This window comes from Tympanuchus pallidicinctus, unplaced genomic scaffold, assembly GCF_026119805.1.
Source record: "Tympanuchus pallidicinctus isolate F22 unplaced genomic scaffold, pur_lepc_1.0 scaffold5, whole genome shotgun sequence".
NCBI lineage: Eukaryota > Metazoa > Chordata > Aves > Galliformes > Phasianidae > Tympanuchus > Tympanuchus pallidicinctus.
The window spans coordinates 66,008,723-66,027,547 of NW_026294769.1; positions in this window are offsets into that span (position 1 = coordinate 66,008,723).

The window sequence follows — 18,825 nt, forward strand, 5'->3', positions numbered from 1 at the left end:
CACCTGGGCTGGGGCAATCCCAAGCACAGATACAGGTTAAGAGGAGGATGGCATGAGAGCAGCCCTGAGGAGAAGGATTTGGGAGTGCTGGTTGATGAAAGATTCAATATTAGCCAGCAATGTGCACTTGCAGCTTAGAAGGCCAACCATATTCTGGGTTGCATCAAGAAAAGATTGACCAGCAGGTGGTTGAGGGAGGTGATTTTGCTCCTCTACTCTGCTCAAGTGAGACCCCTCCTGTGTCCAGTTTTGGGCTTCCAGCACAAGAAGGACATGGGTTTGTTGGAGCAGGTCCATAGTAGGGGTGCGAAGATGATTAGAGAGATGGAGCATCTCCCCTACAAGGACAAGCTGAGAGAGCTGGGGCTCTACAGCCTGGAGAAGAGAAGGCTCCAAGCGGCCTTCCAGCACCTGAAGAGGGCCTACGGGAAAGCTGGGAAGGGACTTTTTATAAAGGCAGGTAGTGATAGGATGAGGAGAAATATTTTTAAATGGGAAGAGGGTAGATTTAGACTAGATATTAAGAAGAAATTATTTACTGTGAGGGTGATAAGACACTGGAACAGATTGTGTTCACAGTGAGGCTGTGGATGCCCCCTCCCCAGAAGCATTCAAGGCCAAGTTGGATGGGGCTGTGTGCAATCTGATCTAGAGGGAGATGTCCCTGCCTGTAGCAGGGGGCTGGAACTCGACGATCATAACGATCCCTTCCAACCCAAACCATTCTATGATTCTATGTTTCATGCTGTGCATAGATGCTGTCTACACAAAAGGTATAAGGTAACATATTTATCTTCCAAACCATGGCCTGTAAATGCTCACCTTTCCTTTCAGCACATCACCTCCTCCAGAAGATAATCCCTGGAGTAAAAATGCACCACACTGTACACAGCTGAACGCTGTGACAGTGCAGCTCGTAACAGGTATCCCGCAGCAAGTGTTAACTGTGAGGTACAACCTGCCTGCAATGAGACATTCTGCTGAAAAGCAATGTGTTTTGCCCAGAAGGCCTGGCAGCCTGATGTTCAGAGTGTCTGACATTTAATATTCACATCATATCCCACAAAAAGATCAACACGAACCCTCTCACGGATGATAACGAACTACCCCTCTAGTAATTAAGCTTCATGCACCTTTTGAAAACAGCTTCAAGTCTTCTGGGATTGTTTAATTCTCAAATGCGTCACTGAGGAACAGGTTCAGTATTCCCACAGAAACCAGAGATACCTCTGATTTGTGGATTTCCCCGCCCTTGGAACTGAGACACTGACACGCTCTGCTCCAGGCACTGAAAAGCTCAGCATTGCTCTCTTTTTTATTTTTTTTTTTTCTCTTTTTTTCCCCCTCCTTTTTTTCTTTTTCCCCTAAAGAAAGTGTTTCCTGTCAAATTACATTCCTAATTACAAGTGGATCTAATCCCTGGTGATTACCTACCTACCCTAATTGGCTGTCTTGTTTCAAACCAAGACAGGGTGTTTGAACAGACAAACAAAAAAAGGCTCTGATTTGCTGAGACATGGAGAAAACATTTACTTCCAGAAAATATCAGCCAGTTTTCTCACTCCCAATTACTGCCTTTCCTCCTTTAAGCCATTAAAACTGACTTGAAAAGTTTATGGGCTCCAGAAAATGTTGTAGTCAATGTTGGGTTTGCTGTTTCACCTGCTCCCTGTGGAATTAGTATAGGGATACAGCTTGCAGTTTTTTGAAGTGCATTGGGAAAGAAAACACTGAAAACAATTACTGGTTTATTCCAAAGCAATGTACTTCTATTACTAATTCATAATTCCAATATATAGTGTGCATCAGTTTTGTAACAAACAGGCTTTAACACTACCAAGATAGTTCCTTGCTTTAATACCATCCATTGTTATTTCAACGGGGTTTTGCAAGGAAGAAACCAGGTATCTGTTAATCATAATAAGTCTGTTTGACTAATGCACAGTCACAGAATCATAGACTTACCATTTGAGTTGGAAGGGACCCTTACAGGTCATCTAGTCCAACTCCCCTGCGCTGTACAGGGACACAGCTAGATCAGGTTGCTCAGAGCCCCATCAAGCCTGACTTGATGGTCTCCGCAGACAGACCATCAACCACCTCTCTGGGCAACCCATTCCAGTGCTTCACTAAACTTATTTGTATCCATCTTATGTACAAGTCATGGAAAGTGTGACAAATCAAGGAGTGCAAGATATGTAAACTAACAGGGGATTTCTTTCTGTACTTGATGGTGTAAAACTACAGCAATATAGGAAGCCCTTCCCATCTGTTGCTTCTTAGCAATATTCTGCAAAGTTTAAAAGCTGATTAGGGAGAGATGTGTATACTGGGAAAGAGTGGAAAAGAAAGGATGTATAATTCTCCTCTTTTAGAGTAGCACACAATTTGTGTGCATTCCCCCAGCATTAACATGTATCATTCTTCCACCTTCCATAAAACTTGTGAACACCGTAGTACAGATCCAGATATCAGAGGAGCTGATACTGCTCTTCAGAGATCATCTTCTATGCTCTAAGATTTTCTCTGTTCTGCAAAAAGAGAGGATACAAAAGGCACATCCCCAGCATCCTGAGCACAGCCCTTTGCCAGCCCCTCACTTGCCAGCAGTCAATGCAAGGGAACATTTAAATGCTGTCAATACACCACAACAGCCAAGATGAGTGACAGAGACCTTGACATGTTATTTTGCGTTGGCAGTGGAGAGTTACACGAAAGCCTGATGGCAGAAGATACCCACAGTGACTACTAGTTAGAGAGTGATTTATCAGCCCTGTTAAATGGAAATGTAAATTGAAGGGGAAAGGATTTATGTGTGCAAATTATTCTTAATGTTATTGTCTTAAGTAGGAAAGTAAAGTGAGAAAAACATGACTAAGAGATTATAGGAGAACATTAAAGTTACTAAATCATCAAAATATCTCCCATGACATACTTTTCCCTGTTTAATTACAGTGAGTGAATACAAAAGAAAGGGAAAGTGGCGCAGGAAAAATATGGAGCCAGTTTTCACCCTGCATTTGTTTCTGACACCATTCTGCCTTTCAGCTACCCATGCTCATGCCCAGTACCATCTGTGCCAATACCTAAATCTACCAGCCTCAAGCAAATGGGGCATTTTTAGCATAACCAATCTGAAATAAATCTTCACATGTAGACACTTATACTAGATGCCATTCCTCAAAAGAAAACAATCTTGACTCTTAAATATGTATTCATATAGGTTCTGTTAAAACCAGAATGAAAAAAATACACGACTGAATAGAATGGAAGTGCGCCTTGTTTAACTTAATGTAATATTTATCTTAAATACAACTTAGCTCATTTTTACAATTAAAATTTAAAAAATGTATTTAGGTTTTTGAGAATCTTTTATATTGTCTAATAGAAAATTCTGCAACAGAAAGCTCTCAATTGGCTCAAAAGGCAATAACACCCCATGAATAATCTGTTGAAAGTAATTTCTAGTTCCAACTGAACACTGATGAGCAGAAGTGCTCATTACTCTTTCTGATACGCTTTTTTAAAGTGCATTTGTTGATGTATGAAATTGGTTAGGATTACAAATAACTTGCCCTGGCAGCTGGAGGGCAGCATTTCTCTCACAATGAAGAACAACTTGTCTCAGTGAAGGCAAATACCAGGACAGTCATTAGTATTTTTTGATCACAGAGGATCAGTAATTCTTCAAAAGTGGTGCTACAAACTGTCCCCCTGGTTAAGACAGAAATCTGAATCAACCCCTGGATAATTTGGGGAAACGGGGATATACAGAGATTTCACCTGAAAACCTCAAGGACAGCAGTGCATGTTTGGCATCACCTTGCTAGAGAAGAGAGTAGGACAGACCAGTACCCTGGGCAAGCCTAAGGGCACTGGCATTGCTTTGTCCTCTTGCAAGGATCTCCATCCACACAATGGGCTCCTGGCACAGCACAGCTCCTGCACCTTGAGGATCACCCAGCAGCTTGCAGCAGATGGTAAACCCTGTTCTGTCTGTCACTGGGATTTCATGAAGAGATCGCTGTTGTCAGCTGCTGCAGGCACTCATTTGTTTCAGTCTTTTTCTATCCAAGCCGTTGCTCTATGCATTGTGAAAGGGCACACATCAGAGGCCATCCCTGACTCCACTAACGCACAACAAGAGGAATATGAAGGTCCTGCTGATGACCCCTCACAAGCTCAGGCCAGGCAAATGCAATTACTCTATCACAGCCAAGGTCTTCAAGTCATGCTCTGTATTGGCATTCCTCCAATCTGTGATAGGAAGGAAGGAAGAGAGGAAGGAAGATGGAAGGACCAGGGAGACAGTGGTGGATGTCTGTCACAAGGAAAAGAGGAAACAATGGGAGCCTGGAGTACACTGACATAAAAAGGGCTTGAATGCACCTTTCCACTTGGATTTGAACTGCTTCTATTGTGGGAGTGAGTTTGCACCTCAAAGTATTCCTGCTGATTGTTCAAGTGTCATCGGCTTAGAGATACAATCTGATTCATTTTTGTGCACCCACAGGCAGCCGCTGAAATTGCCGGCGTTCTTTTGTAGGAATGTGGTTTACATGCAGAACAGGCACACATGGCATTGTCTTCAGTATTTATTAATTAAGTTCCAAATGGCAAAAAATAGAGTCAGTTTTAATTAATGTGTTGCACAATGGCAAGTTTGGGTTATAACAGTGAGGGCAGAAAAGCTCTGTTTACTCAAATTAAATGTCATTAGGTTTTAAGGTAAAGAAAATTTCAACCACTACCTAAGGCAGAACACTTCCCTCAGGATTTATTTAGTATTAACAATGGTAATTCTGATTCTTACTTATCCATATAATTGCCGATCTCCTGTCAGAAAATTCCAGCCTACGTTTAGGCTCCTCCAATTCAGAAAGCACAAAGTGATCCCACCAGTCCATTAAGCAGGAAAATCCGTATGTGTTAAACTCATGATGTTGTAACAGAATAAACTAAACCATAGCGCAGTGCCCCCATAGGAGAGCATTATATTTATTGCATTACCTTTTTTAAGAACTCTAAATGCTTTATGATCTCTTTTTTGCCATCCCTGTTTTCAAACACATGCAGTATTGATATTGGGTTCCAACTACCTTGAGAAGCAATTTCAAAGAAGCCCCTTGACATGATTTGTGCTCCTGTGGTCAATTGTTCTATTTTCTCACAGAAGGTCATTTCTAAGACAAATGCCTGACAGAAATCTGCTGTCTTTCATCATTAGATTTTTCTGAGTTGATGGATTCCTACCCAGGGAAGCTTTGCACACACTGCACCAGGACAAGCAGAAAGTCTCTGCTGTGATTTTTTTCTGTTTGTTCTCTGTTTCAAGGCTTTCTAAACTGCAGGTTTGATGGGGAACCTGATCTTCAGTGTGTTGTGTTATCTAACACTTCCTTTTTAAAGAAGAGATACGATACAAGATGTGATTTGCATTTTGAAATGAATTTTTACCTCCTCCTGGATAAAAAGTGAATGCCAAACTGGGCATAAAAAGAGGTTAAGCCAATCTGGGGGCCATCTTTGGGTCATAAACAGTGTTTTCTTATTTGTGAAGGCACTGCAGGGGTTGGTGAAAATCTACGCAGGTTCAGTACTGACAGGACAGCAATGTTGATTCACACCTTCTAAGGACTTTGCTGCTATGATTCTATGACTTTGCTGCTTCCTACATGGAAGTGCTGAGCAGCATTTTTTTAAGGGATGTGAGCTTTTAATTATTGTATTAACATTGTCAACTGTCAAACGCTTTGAAATAATTTAATATTCCTAGTCTCCTTACAACCTGTTTATTGATATTCATGAAGTGAATCCCCTCTTGAGATGTCTAGACTGAATGTCAATATGGTTTATAGATGAAGACATGGTTTATAGATGGAAGGTATTAATAATTGAATCCTGAAATTGTTTAATTTTCTTCAATAAATGGCCAGTCAGGACAGGAACCAATGCACACTTTTACTAACTGATGTACAAGAAATTCCTTCTTCCTATAAATGCCAGGAGTAGAGATACCTTCTATGCACTGTGCATAACTTACAGACGACAGCTTTTACACTTCAATCTCTCCTTGAAAGTTATACCAGAAGGAACTAGGGAGAGGCATCTGCACAAGGATGATCACAAGTGCATTATTTAAGCTCTGTGAAGAAACTAAAGAATACATAAATTTTCTCCTGTATTATTCACAACATCACAATGGCTAATCCAAATACTCTGTTCTTTGTTTATCCAATAATCTAATCAGGATGAGGAAAGATCTGGCAGTACCTTGAGGGAGAAGAATACTAGGCTTAAAAGTGTAAGAAAATATTTCTTCCATGGACAAGCATGGGACAAATCCAGGCTGAGAGGAAAAAAGAAATATTATCCACTCTGCGAATCATAATGGTGGGACATGAATGGATCCCAAAGATGCCAGCAAGCTTCCAGAGAGACCTGTCAGTGTCTCACCTGTCCATTATCTCTGTAATATTTCCTATAACGGAAAATTGTTTGTTTATATATTTTCTGATACCATGCCCTCGAAAGTCAGAACAACTTTCTTACTGCCTTCAACAGATATTGTGCGTCAATCATGAAGTAAATACCTATTTATAAGTTTCTCAGTTGCACTGGAATCAGTTATAAAATGATTATTTTTTGTTTACTGATACTTTAACCATATAATCATTTTGCTAGCTATAGACTTAGAATGTTTGATTGATTTCATAAAGAGAACTGTGTGTCCAGGTGCATTTGTATAAAGAAGAAAATGTCACAATAGCTTTCCTGATCTACTCAGCATCTCAACAATCGTTATCATCTCTTTGGAAAGAACATATACTAAATCCTAACAGACATTCTACATCAGTTCTATATTAGCACAGCACAACTTGAAAACCAGCTTCAGCATAATATCCTACTAGACTGAGCATGAGCAAAGATGAGAGATGATTTTGACTGAAACAGAAAACTTTAACTACAGCTATAATTTAATCAAGAGAAATATGCTTCCCGTCTGAGTCTAGGCCTGACTATAGGTAATCTGCTGAGATTCAAAATTCACTGAATGTAGGAACCTCAGAAAAATATTGTGTCACTCGTATTCAAATACAGCACTAGAATGATATTCATCCTAGAGTAAGAATTATTTGAAAAATAGATATTCCTGTTGCCAACATAGGCAGTGCAGAAGCTCGTGTAGAAATTTACTTCAGGACTGTACAAAAAAAATGTTTGTAACTGCCAAATTCCACACGATCATAAAATCATGTGAAAAAAGTGCAGTTAAGCACAGCTTAAAAACAGAAAAATCAAACCTTTAAAAATCTTTACTTTTTCTACCATTTTTAGATCTGTAGAAGCATCACATATGGAGTGACACTCCATGTATAACAGCTTCTACTCTAATAGACTCGATTTTTCAAACATCAGCCACAGACGTTTCATCGCTCCTGTGAGCAGGTACTCTGGTCTTGTACAGTTTGTGCTCAATGTTTTGTTTCAGCTCAAGTATCTTCATGGGGTTTCTTACTCCTACCAGTCCTCTGTCTTCCTTATTAGTGGAACTCAATTCTTTTCTATATCCTTCTGCTGTTAGCTGTTGGATACCACTATGGACACTACCCACTACAGACTTCCTCAGTGCCCTCAGACTTCTCCTTCTCACCAGCTGTGAGGTCTGTGAGTTGATGTCTCTGTTCAGGGCATATGACACAAACATTCAGATTGTCATCTTGTCTTGAACTCCTGGGAAGCCTTGTAAAGCAAGTAGTGGTCTGTGCAGTTGTGTAGTGTCATTTTACCACCCTAACAACTTTGGCTGAGATGTAGTAACTGTTTATTTGATGTCTGTGTGCAAGAAAGCTCTTCAATACCTCATTCAAATATCAATTTTTACTACCACCAATATGAATTAATATCAAACAACGTGAAGCACTGTCTCCTTTAACAACGTTTATATTTTAATGAGGAAAATGTCTGTTTGAACATTTCTGTTGTGTTCTCATGAGTGGCTTAAGGGATAACGTTTTAGAGAAGAAACAATATTCTTACAAATAACATAACATCATGGAAACAACATTCTTACACTGTTAAGAGTAACAGAGAGCTGTGGTACTGACAATTCTTTAATTTGATTGTTGAGTCTAATCTTCTTACATCAGCAGAAAATTTTATGATGTGCCCTAACATTTTTGCACTGCTGATCTGGAAATGTCACTGTTTATAGAGTGTAATGAATCTTGAGACTTGCTCCACTGGAGGGCTATTCCCCACCCTTTAGATCCACTGCTGTTTTGTTCCAGTCCCAAAATATGGGCATATTTTACCACAATGTCAAAAGTCATGTCAATTAGACACGTGAAAGAGATAGGAAGAATTCAACCTTGACAATTCATGATGGCCTGTGTTCATTTGAATTATAAGCAGAAATTTCTTTTTAAAGAGTTGGTCTTCTGTGTTTTACAATCGTCCAATAACCCTGACTTATGTTTCATAGGTTACAATGTAGATAATTACTCATGGCATGAAATAAAGAAATGGAAAACATGATATTTGTATCTCATTATGGGATAACCATATGTCAGCATATAGAATCACCTCTCTGAGTAAGGCTTGTAGTTCTGAATAAATTTGCTCCCTTCAGAAACTGGGAAGCACATTAAAAGATGATGTTAAAATCATTTTTGTTTCCACTTAATTTCAATTCCCAACTTTTAATATTTCTATTACTCATTTTTACCCCTTTATTGGACAATTTTTAGCAGTGTTCTTGTGTCTGCAGTGTGATGTGCATAAAGAACTTGATATACTTCTAAAAAAGTAAAGCCTTTCCCTTGTTTTTTTTTTCACTAACACAAATATTTGAACAATGTATGAACTATGGGATCACAAATAAGCAGAGGAAGGTAAGGTAACCAAATGTCACCCAGTATTTCAACCAAATAATATGATTTGATGAAGCTCACAGACTAAAAAGACAAATATTAGTGCCAGATCTGTTCATGCTTATGGATCACAATCCAAGCCAAGTTAGAGCTCTTGGGAATCTTTCCATCATTTTAAGCACATTTTGAACTAGCTCTATAAGAGAAGTGGAGTGAATGCTATGATCTGTTAATAGAGCTTACTTTACCTGTTTTCTGCAATATACAATAATGTCTCCACGCAAAAAACATTTTAGGCAATTACAGCAACATGGAACATCATGAGATCCTGAAGAAAATTGCGGCTATTTTGCCGGTAGCAAAATTATTAATCCTTAAATTATGACCATCTGTTGGCCTGATGAACTCAGGTGCTGAATATTTTCAGCTCTGCAGAAAGGAGCTTCTTAGGGTTCTTCACTAGCGGAATATCAGCTCCTTTTTTTTTTTTTTTTAATCCACTATTAGCTATGGGTCAATGAGTTATGTTGCTACATGAACCAGCCCAATATAATCTCATAAACAGTTTTATGTTCCTCACAGATCAGAAAAGGGTCACAATTTTTGGAACTGATTATTATTTAACTCTTTCTATTTGCTTTTATCTGCCCAAGAAGTAGATACAGCAAAATGCTATTTCTTTGAGCTGCTGGCATGCTAATTAATGGCAAGAAGCATTGGAAAGAATTGCTGTAATATCAGTCTAACTTTACAGACTAAATATATTCAGGCAATTAATTTTAATATGCTACAAATTTTATTCACTGTAGCATACAAAATGGAAATGAAATAGCACTTAGCTGAAAAGAAGGGAAGGATCCTCAGCTAGAGTTAAGTGACATTGCTCTTTTTAAATGCAGTTGTTCTCTGCTAATTCATGTAAGTTAAAGAGTTATCTCACAATGTGGATTTGACCCAGATACCTAGAAAAACAGGTCGAAATCTACTAGGGTGCTGAAGCCATTAAACACAAGTTGCAGGCAAAAGCGACCTTTTTTTGACATAGCTATGCTTCCATGGGATGCAAATTCCCAGGCTCTCATCTTCTAGCAAAAATATGTTTGCTAATAGCAAATGTTAGCTTTAAAAGAATTGTTGTGTGGGGCAGACAATCTGCTGAAATGGTTGAGAGGTTTAGGAAGCTTATTCCAAACCACCAGAAAATTGTTACAATAATTTCTGTGGAATTTATAGTTCCATTGTAGCCAGTTTTTCTTTATACTATCCACATTATTGATTCAGCTGTGCTAGTAATTGTAAGGGATGATGTTATAATAATGACATTTTGGCAAGATGCAGTACTATTTAACTAACACATTATTTTCTAAAAGGATTCCTTTTAGAATCCATATGTTCTTACTGTGTTTTTTACTCCTTTCTCCCTAGCCACTGAATACAAAACAGAAATAGAAATGGCAGGAGGTAACGAAGCTTGTCATGTAATCTCTTTACCCTTAACCTTTATTCAGGATGATCCCTTCAACTCACGAACAGTCTGCTTTGGAGCAACATGAAATGTTTGTTAGGAAACCCGAGGCAAAGTAAAATTTAGCTGTTTTCAGCTTTTCCTAAAGATGTGATATCCAGCTCATGTTTTATCAAAAGGTTTGAGTCTTTTGATTAAACCTGAGGCTAGTTATGAATGAAGTGGAGCCAGTTTATTGTTTTGTAACCAAAGGAAAAGATAAACCCCAGGATTTTACATGTTTCCAGCTAAAGTCTGACCAAAATCTGAACTGTGAAGTTCAAGTTCTTGTTTTCAGGACAGAAAATGCCAGAATTGATCCTGGGAGAGTGGAACGGTGGTGAGCAGAAAGGTTGCATGCTGGGAGTCTCAGCTATTGTCACAGACCATCCATTGCTGTCTTGGGGGAGCCTGACTTACAACCAGGGCATGAGTGGAAAAATGAACCAAGGAGTCTGCCTGGAGCCTAAAGGGTCATAGCAGCCTAGGGATTTACTCAAGACCTGTGGCTTGGTCTTTACCATTATTGTTATTATTTTACTTTATTTTCCCACAGAAAACAAACCAGAAGAGGCAACTACAGTATATCTCTGTGATGTAGATGCTTGATCACTTTGTCCTGGAAAGATCCCACCAACTCATTTAAGATATGTAATGAGTGATCGTCATATAGGTTTATGGTTATTACTAAAGTCGTAGAGTTAAACATGAACCAAGCAAATAAAATTTCTTAAACTCCAAGGTCTTCCAACATGCTGCCACATTAGTGCTATAGCAAGTATGCAGTAAACTTTACTGGACTTTCAAAGGCAGGGGAATATTTTAAAGGAAACCACTCTACAGATAGGCAGCTGCAGATAAAGAAATTGTGAAGTTATTCCTTCAGATTAAAAATAAAACAAACAAACCACAAAACAACAGCAATAACAACAACAAAAACAGCTTGATTTTACAGACAAGGAGCCTCCTCATGTTCTTATACAACATCTGATTTGCACACCCAGCAAAGAAAGGCGACTGGCAGACAACAAAACAGTATCAAGAAATAGGGTAAAAGAACTCAGATGAATGGGAATGAAGAGCTTCCAGGTAAAAAGAGTACTGGAAAGAAGATTCTAGCCTGTATAGAGAACTGCCTAAGGATATAAGAATAGGAAAAAAAAAAGTAAAGCATTAATATCATTAGCTCATAGGGAGAAAAGGATAAGAAGTGAATGTGACTTGGCAGCTAGATGTAATAGCTGGTAGCGTAAGGGATATAAAAATTGGAAAGGAGGGACAGAACATCCCACATGGTAAGTGAGAGCAGTTTAAGAAGTTACAACATCTTCAGGTGCATTTTACCAATTCCTCAATTGAAATGTGATCATTGACTATGAGTCCTGCTCACCAAAATGAAGAATAACAGGAGATCTCAAAGCACTCTTCAGAGCACTCTTTGGTATTACATTTCAACAACTTTTATGAAGAAATCGAAAGGGTGTCACAAAGTTCTGGAAACATAAAATATTGTTGTTGATGACAAGATCACTGGGGGTCACATAATGCCTGCATATAGCAGAGAAACCTGAGAGAAATTGATCTTAGTCTAGAAAAATGCCTGAGAATGACAAGGAAACTAGATGTGTCCAGAAAACAAGTAAAATTATGTCAGACATTTATGTGGCAGGGAATCCTTCAGCAGCACTAAGGTCAACATAGAGAAAAGATGGACAGAGTGAGAGTGCAAGCAGCAGGATCCAAATGCACAGGCATGGAAAATAGCATAAAAAGGTTAAGAAAAGCTTGGTAAATGGGACCCAAAAATATAACACTATGGTAACTGAGACAGGAAGGTACTGAATTACTAATTTTGTAATGAAAGATGAGAGTAAGTACAAAGTAATGTGGCAAGTCCATGAGCTCTCAGCCTATACATATTGCAGAAAAGTTGCCAGTGTTCATTACTGATATCTAAACTGTTGGATCAACAACCAGTTCAGCTTGAATGGTGGAGCCAGTCCAGCACCACAAGCAAAGTATACCTCTTATGTATATGCACTGTAAAGCTATTTTTGGACTAATGACAACCAACTGTGCAATGTTATAGTTGGGAACTCATTATGTGCATGTTCAAAAGCATCAGGGAAATTCAAGACTGGTATCTGGCATCACAAGTTTATCCTCTCTTGACCAGAGGTGACAGAATTATCACTATGGGTGTTGTTTCTAGCTGTTTGATAATAATTTAAGGCAATGGGGCTTAGAGGAAGACTGAAGCAAGAGTGAAACCTAAATTTCAATACAAGGCTGCTGAAATGAAGAATTTCACTTAAAAAAAATTTGGAAAGGCTGCAACAATGAAAAAATATTACACTTCCTCAGACTGCTTCAAGGGAACGCAATGGCCCAGTAGTGGGCATACCAGCAAAAATAACAGTGTTTACAAGTAAATTGAGCTTCACCCTAGAGATAATGTCAGGTATCTGACAGGTGCTGGTGAGCAGACTAATGTTACTATATCCCAGTAATATCCAAAATGAAAATAAAGACCATAACAGGAGGTAACATCTGGATATTGTGTTGAGGGAACTGGATGTTGTGTTGAGGGATATGGTTTAGTGGGAGCTATTGGTAATAGGTGAACGGTTGGACTGGATGATCTTTTAGGTCTTTTCCAACCTTGGTGATTCTATGATTCTATGATCTCACACAAGGCAGATTACCCCAAAAGTAATCTCAGTGAAAGTAAGAGCAGGTATTCCTAAAAAGAAAAACATGCTCTATTAGCCAAACCTGATGAGCTTAAGCATTTAGTTAGAGCTAAAACTAGGCATAAGCCACCTTAATGAAGAAATAAATGAAATAGAACTATTCAAATATTTCTTGTGCTGAACCATCAAAAACCACCTGAAATCCCAAACAGCTCTGGATAAACAGAGGTGAGGATCAGCCTCTTCTCCAAAGGTAACTATCAACACAACAAGAGGTAATGACTTTAAGTTTTGCCAAGGAAGGTTCAAGTTGAACAATAGGAAAAATTTCCTCTCAGAAAGTGCAGTGAGGCATTGGGACAGGTTTCCCAGGGGGGTGGTGGAGTCACCATCCCTGGAGGTGTCCAAGAGAAAGAAAAAGATCACACTGAGGGACATGGATTAGTGGGCATGGTGGGGATGGGTTGATGGTTGGACATGATGATGGTGGTCTTTTTATTCTTAAGGATTCTATGATTCTATGAAATTCCCACCAGTGGCCGTAAAGCAAGTAAAGTTTACTTGGGCCACTGATGCACCATGCTCTGCATGCATGCCTTTGGAGAGCAGCTTATTTGGTGCCTAGAGATAGCTGAGATAGATCTATCCCAAGGGGGCTTGTGTGGTACATGCAGCTGAAACTCTAGTAATTCCTATCTACGTCTCTTATCAAAGAGCAAGACTCATTTTAGAAACATACATCCGCTCATGTTAATGAACACAGTAAAAGAAACAAAGACCATTGCTCTTCCTTGTAACTTCAAAGGGCTCAGATCAAGCATCCAGTGAAACTGTGGAAAAAATACTGAAAAACATTTGGGGAAAAGAAATGATTGAAATTCAAATTTGAGACCACTTGGAAGCAATTTTCAGTGCTCCTCCTCTTAAATTTTACCATTTTGGTTGAGCTATATCAAAGCCCTTTGGGCATCTCTAAAATAGTCTGTATCTTGCCTGTCTATGTCCTGACATTGCATTAAAATGAAGAGCACAGTATGAAACTACCAGTGCTGCATGCATTTGCTGCAGCCTTTTTTAAGCAAAACATTTGTTCTTCATGAAAGTATTGAACCTTTTGACTTTGCCTTCCTTGGTATAGAAATGTTAGGAAAGCCAGTACTTTAATCCTGTATATTGTCATCAGATTTAAAAAAAAAAAAAATGAATTACTGTGCTGAAAAAAATATTTTTTTCTGAAGAGATAACATCCCACAGAGCTGACAGGCTTTTTTTCTCTCATGATATATGAATTGGAGCTAACAGGGGAAGACAATAACTGCAGGCTCTTTGATTAATCTATTTTCTTTGGTCCTCTCTTTAAAATGATATATTGGTCCAGGAGGACAGTTTGCCATAGATATTTGCAACAGAAGTGTGAGCTCCAAACAAAATAAAGAACCAAGGGCTGCTTAATATGTTGTAGTCATCTGGTCCAATTTCTCTAGGAGATTAGCACAGAGTTGCCATCTGATTATTGTTGTATGTGAAAGGCTTAAAAACAGGCCAGGTATATCTGATGGCACAGAGGTGAAGAAGAAAAAAAGATCCTGCATCATAACTTAAGAGAATAATACATTTTGACACTACAATCTAACTGCAGTGATCCAAATAAAATCAAATGCACATAAGAAAATCAGGAAAGGAATAAGGTATCCACTTCAAGTAGTAACATGCTCCTGATAAGTCTTGCATAATATCTCAGTTGCACTGCTTTGTTTAGAGTAAAGCCTCACTTTGTAACGCCTCTTTGTGTGCGTGTGTGATAAAGTTAAAACACTGTACTTACATCAAAATATAATAATTTCCACTTTTAATTCAAATTTGTCCAATGACACTCTGCAAAATGCTGCAGTTCATAAAGCCTCTTTGCAAAACAACTTTGTTTTAAAAGCTACAAATTGCAGAATGAACCTGCTATCAGCCGTGCTGATAGCAGTGGCCATAGTTCACTAGGATGGGCTTGTCAACATGTTGAAAGGTTTGTGTTCCTACTCACTCTCCAATGACACAGTCGCCAGTAATGTAACAAGGCAAGCTTAAGCCCTTCTAGCAAATTTACACACTGATTGACAGAGGGGGTAGAGGGAAGGTAATATTAATCTAGAGGAAGTGAAATGTCATGAAATAAATACACAGCTTGATTATCAAGTTGCACTGCACAACTGAATGCCAGAGAAAGGGTGGCCTGCATATGAAGGAATTAAGGGATTTTGATCACTTATTGCAAAATGGATGGACGCAAGCCTTATGTGGTAGCAGGAGTAGATAATCACTCAGCTGGAAGCTTTAATTTAGCAAGGCAGAGATAGAGTTAATAGAGGGCCAAATCTTTTAAGACTTTGAATATAAGTGAGCTAAAGGGGTGACTGAATAAAAAGCTAGCCAATGATGTGGAGATCCATCTCTCCTTATTTTTAAGATCCGTGTGTTTGAAGGTTCCCTCTTCTATACATGGAGAAATAGACACCTCTTGAGCAGAGTTCAGATTTTTTCCTATCCTTTGTCTATCCAGGGAGCATTGAATGGAGTGCTTTGGCTTACACAAAGCTGAATTTGGACTGGTGGGTTGGACTTTCCCTTTCTTGTGACTCACTTGACATTGATAGAGGCTTGGGATTATGAAGAGATTATTGTTCTTTATCCTTTTTTACATATGGTATATATGAGATGTGATATATATCTTCTCTGATAAACACAATCATACTGCTTCATTTCCTGTTGCAGTTCTGGATTTTTTTGAAAAATCATTCACAAACTGTTTTGGTCGATCCAAACATGTGTTTTTAGGTAGATACAATGCTTGTTTACAAAAGACATCCAGAACAAATAACAGTTCCATTGTGACATTTATTCTGGTAGGCAAATACGTATTTACACTAAATCTTTACATTGAGAAGTCTCCTTTATGTCTCACTTTGGGCCAGGACACATACAGGCTAGTAAAAGTAAATCTTTGCTGTTTTGGAGATCAAGACCTGAGTAACTAGAAGGGGATTTGACCACAGAAAAAGCTTTCTAAAAGGGAGATTTTCCTTACAAAGCAAGCATGGAACAAAAGATCCCTGAAGCCCAGGAGTGATCTACAATAGAGCAGCCTGTCCCTCTGCAGCCCATAGACACCACACAAAGCAGATCTCCACACACTGCCATGGAGAAGCCAGTGGAGAAGAAGTGAATGAGACCTGAAGGAGACACAGCCCTTGGAGAGCCCTTGCAGGAGTAGGCAAGGCTGGAACTGCAGCCCATAAGGAGGATCCCCTGGTGAGGCAGGAGGGCTGGGTAACTGCCACCCATGGGAAGCAGTGCTGGAGCAGTGCTGGAGTAGTTCCTGAATGATTGGCCTTGTGTTATGGAGCTGTGCTTGAAGAGCTGCAGCCCATGGGAAGCACACATGGAAACAGTTTGGGAAGGATGGGAGGAACCCGTGGAGCAGAGGTAGAGAGTGACCACACCACCACAGTCCTTTTTATCACCCAATATGGGGCTCAAGGATTTAGAGCCCATCAAGGCTTGCTCTACAGCCTAGACTCTCTCCAGGGAGTTATTCAGACATTTTCAAGAGGAAATTCATCTCAACTGTCTCAGGCACCTCTTCTGAGAATTTTACCAAATAAGCACCCTAGAGAGGAAGCAAAACAGAGAGTATCTTGCTTTTACTTTTTGAACGGAATCTGTCTTCATGTAACTGAGATAGGAAATAAAAAACACCACAAGTTTTTAGAAGCAGTGGAAGAAAGAAAAGAGATGGCAGCAGTATAATTCTGCCTGAAGGTAAGATATGTGTTGTAATATGCATTGAATTTTTCACTGAATTAATTTGCATGAATATTGCACGGGGAAATGAATATGTGCCGTGTCCTTAAATGTGGATGCTTCCCAGAGTATTATTTGCATATTCACAAATTATGTATTCTTATTATACCATGGATTGAAAAACAAAAATAAATATAGTAGCTACAATAGCGGAAGATCTTTTTAATTTTTAATTGGAGTTAAACAAAAGTGTTCTTTGATGGTGTCAATCTCTACTTACTATCACTATGGAATAGGTCGAACCCTAATCCTTTAGCTGTGGCAGACTAGGATCTACTGACTAATTAAATAAAAACAGTCAGTATTAATATATGAGAATAGATGTGTAACTCTAACTAAAGTTGTAACAAATTGTTTTTCAGTCATTTCACAGATTCAACACCAACCTGGATTGTACTTATTTTACAAGAACCCAATTTTAGTCTGCCTTATTGAAAGAAGCCAAGAAATGGGCTCTTTTACACCCACAGACACACTCTATGAAATCTGTTTTGACAGCTTCCTATAATATTAAACCAGTGACAACAGGCAAGATAAAGAATCAATAACTAAATCTTTGGTGCATGTTGCGATCACAACCAATTATTTACATGTCATGTTGAGTCATTTGGATAGTGAAGTATTGTTCAGATCCATCATTTAAACAGACAACTGCGTATATGTGCTTTCAATTGGCTCCTTGGTCTCTTGGGGCTGTAGTTCAATTATTCTGATCTGAATATTCATGAGGTTTGACGATAGTATTTACCACTTCATTATGGCAAAGATTTAAGAGCTATGCTACAGTTCTTGGAAGGGAGTAGCCATGGCATTTTGGAAAACAAATAGCGATGGCTGCACCACCTGCATAGCTCGTATGTGGAGACGCTGCAGCTGCACCAATGGCTCTCTGCATCTGTGCACAAGGCGGTTATTGGATTTAAATGGAAAAAAACAATGCTTTGTATTGATATACAAAAGCCAATGATTGTTGGAAATCTCAGAAACTACCAGGTCTGCCTGTTGAGCAGCAGCCTATGCTTGTTGTTGAGCAGTCACATAATGCACCATTTTAAAACTTACCAGTCTGTGTCCTATGGTGCTGGACTGATAAGTCATCAGTCCCTGAGGTTGACTCTGACGGTCCTAGCTGATTAGTACTATCAGCTCTTACTCTGATGCACTTCTCACTTCTTGGCACTTGTCAACCTAAAGTACCTCAAACTGAGCAAGCAAACGCTGAGGAATGGAAATCTCTAGGTACCTTTGAAACACCTAGATACCAAGTTCCACTGATCATGACATAGTCAAAATCATTTATGTCTCATTTATCTAACCCACAGTTACAGTCTTATTATTGTTAAAGTGCGAATAGCTTGGATCCTGGAATTCAACAAGCCACAGTGATATTATTTTCTTTCATCTGTGCAGGTTCAAGTATTTTACAGGTGTCCCACAAGACACAGAGACAGTAAGTTGCTAGAATGGAAGAAGCAAGTTCTCAGCATCTCTGCTGTAATTAAGGTCTGGACTTCTGAGCTGTTGAATATTGTCATTATTATGTTGTGATTATTTCCTGGGGAGGCTGCATGGCAATGCTTTGCAACTGTTATCAGTTTGTTTTTGCATTGATCACATCAAGAGATTCAGGAGCAGTTTAGAAACTCAAATCTCAGAAGAGGTTTTGGCTTTACCTGGCTGACCACGGGCTCGTAAAATGTTTGGCTACGTCTGGAAAATTGGATTTGAATAAGATACTAAAAGGACTGAGGTATACAGTAGGAAAAGCTTTTATAGCAATAGTGACTCCAGATGCCATATGCATTGTGCTGGTGTGCAGGGGTAGGTACTTGCGTGGGCTTGAAACTTTGACCTGTTTCAAACTGGGTTTATGAGATGCAAAGTTTTCAGGCTCATCAACCTT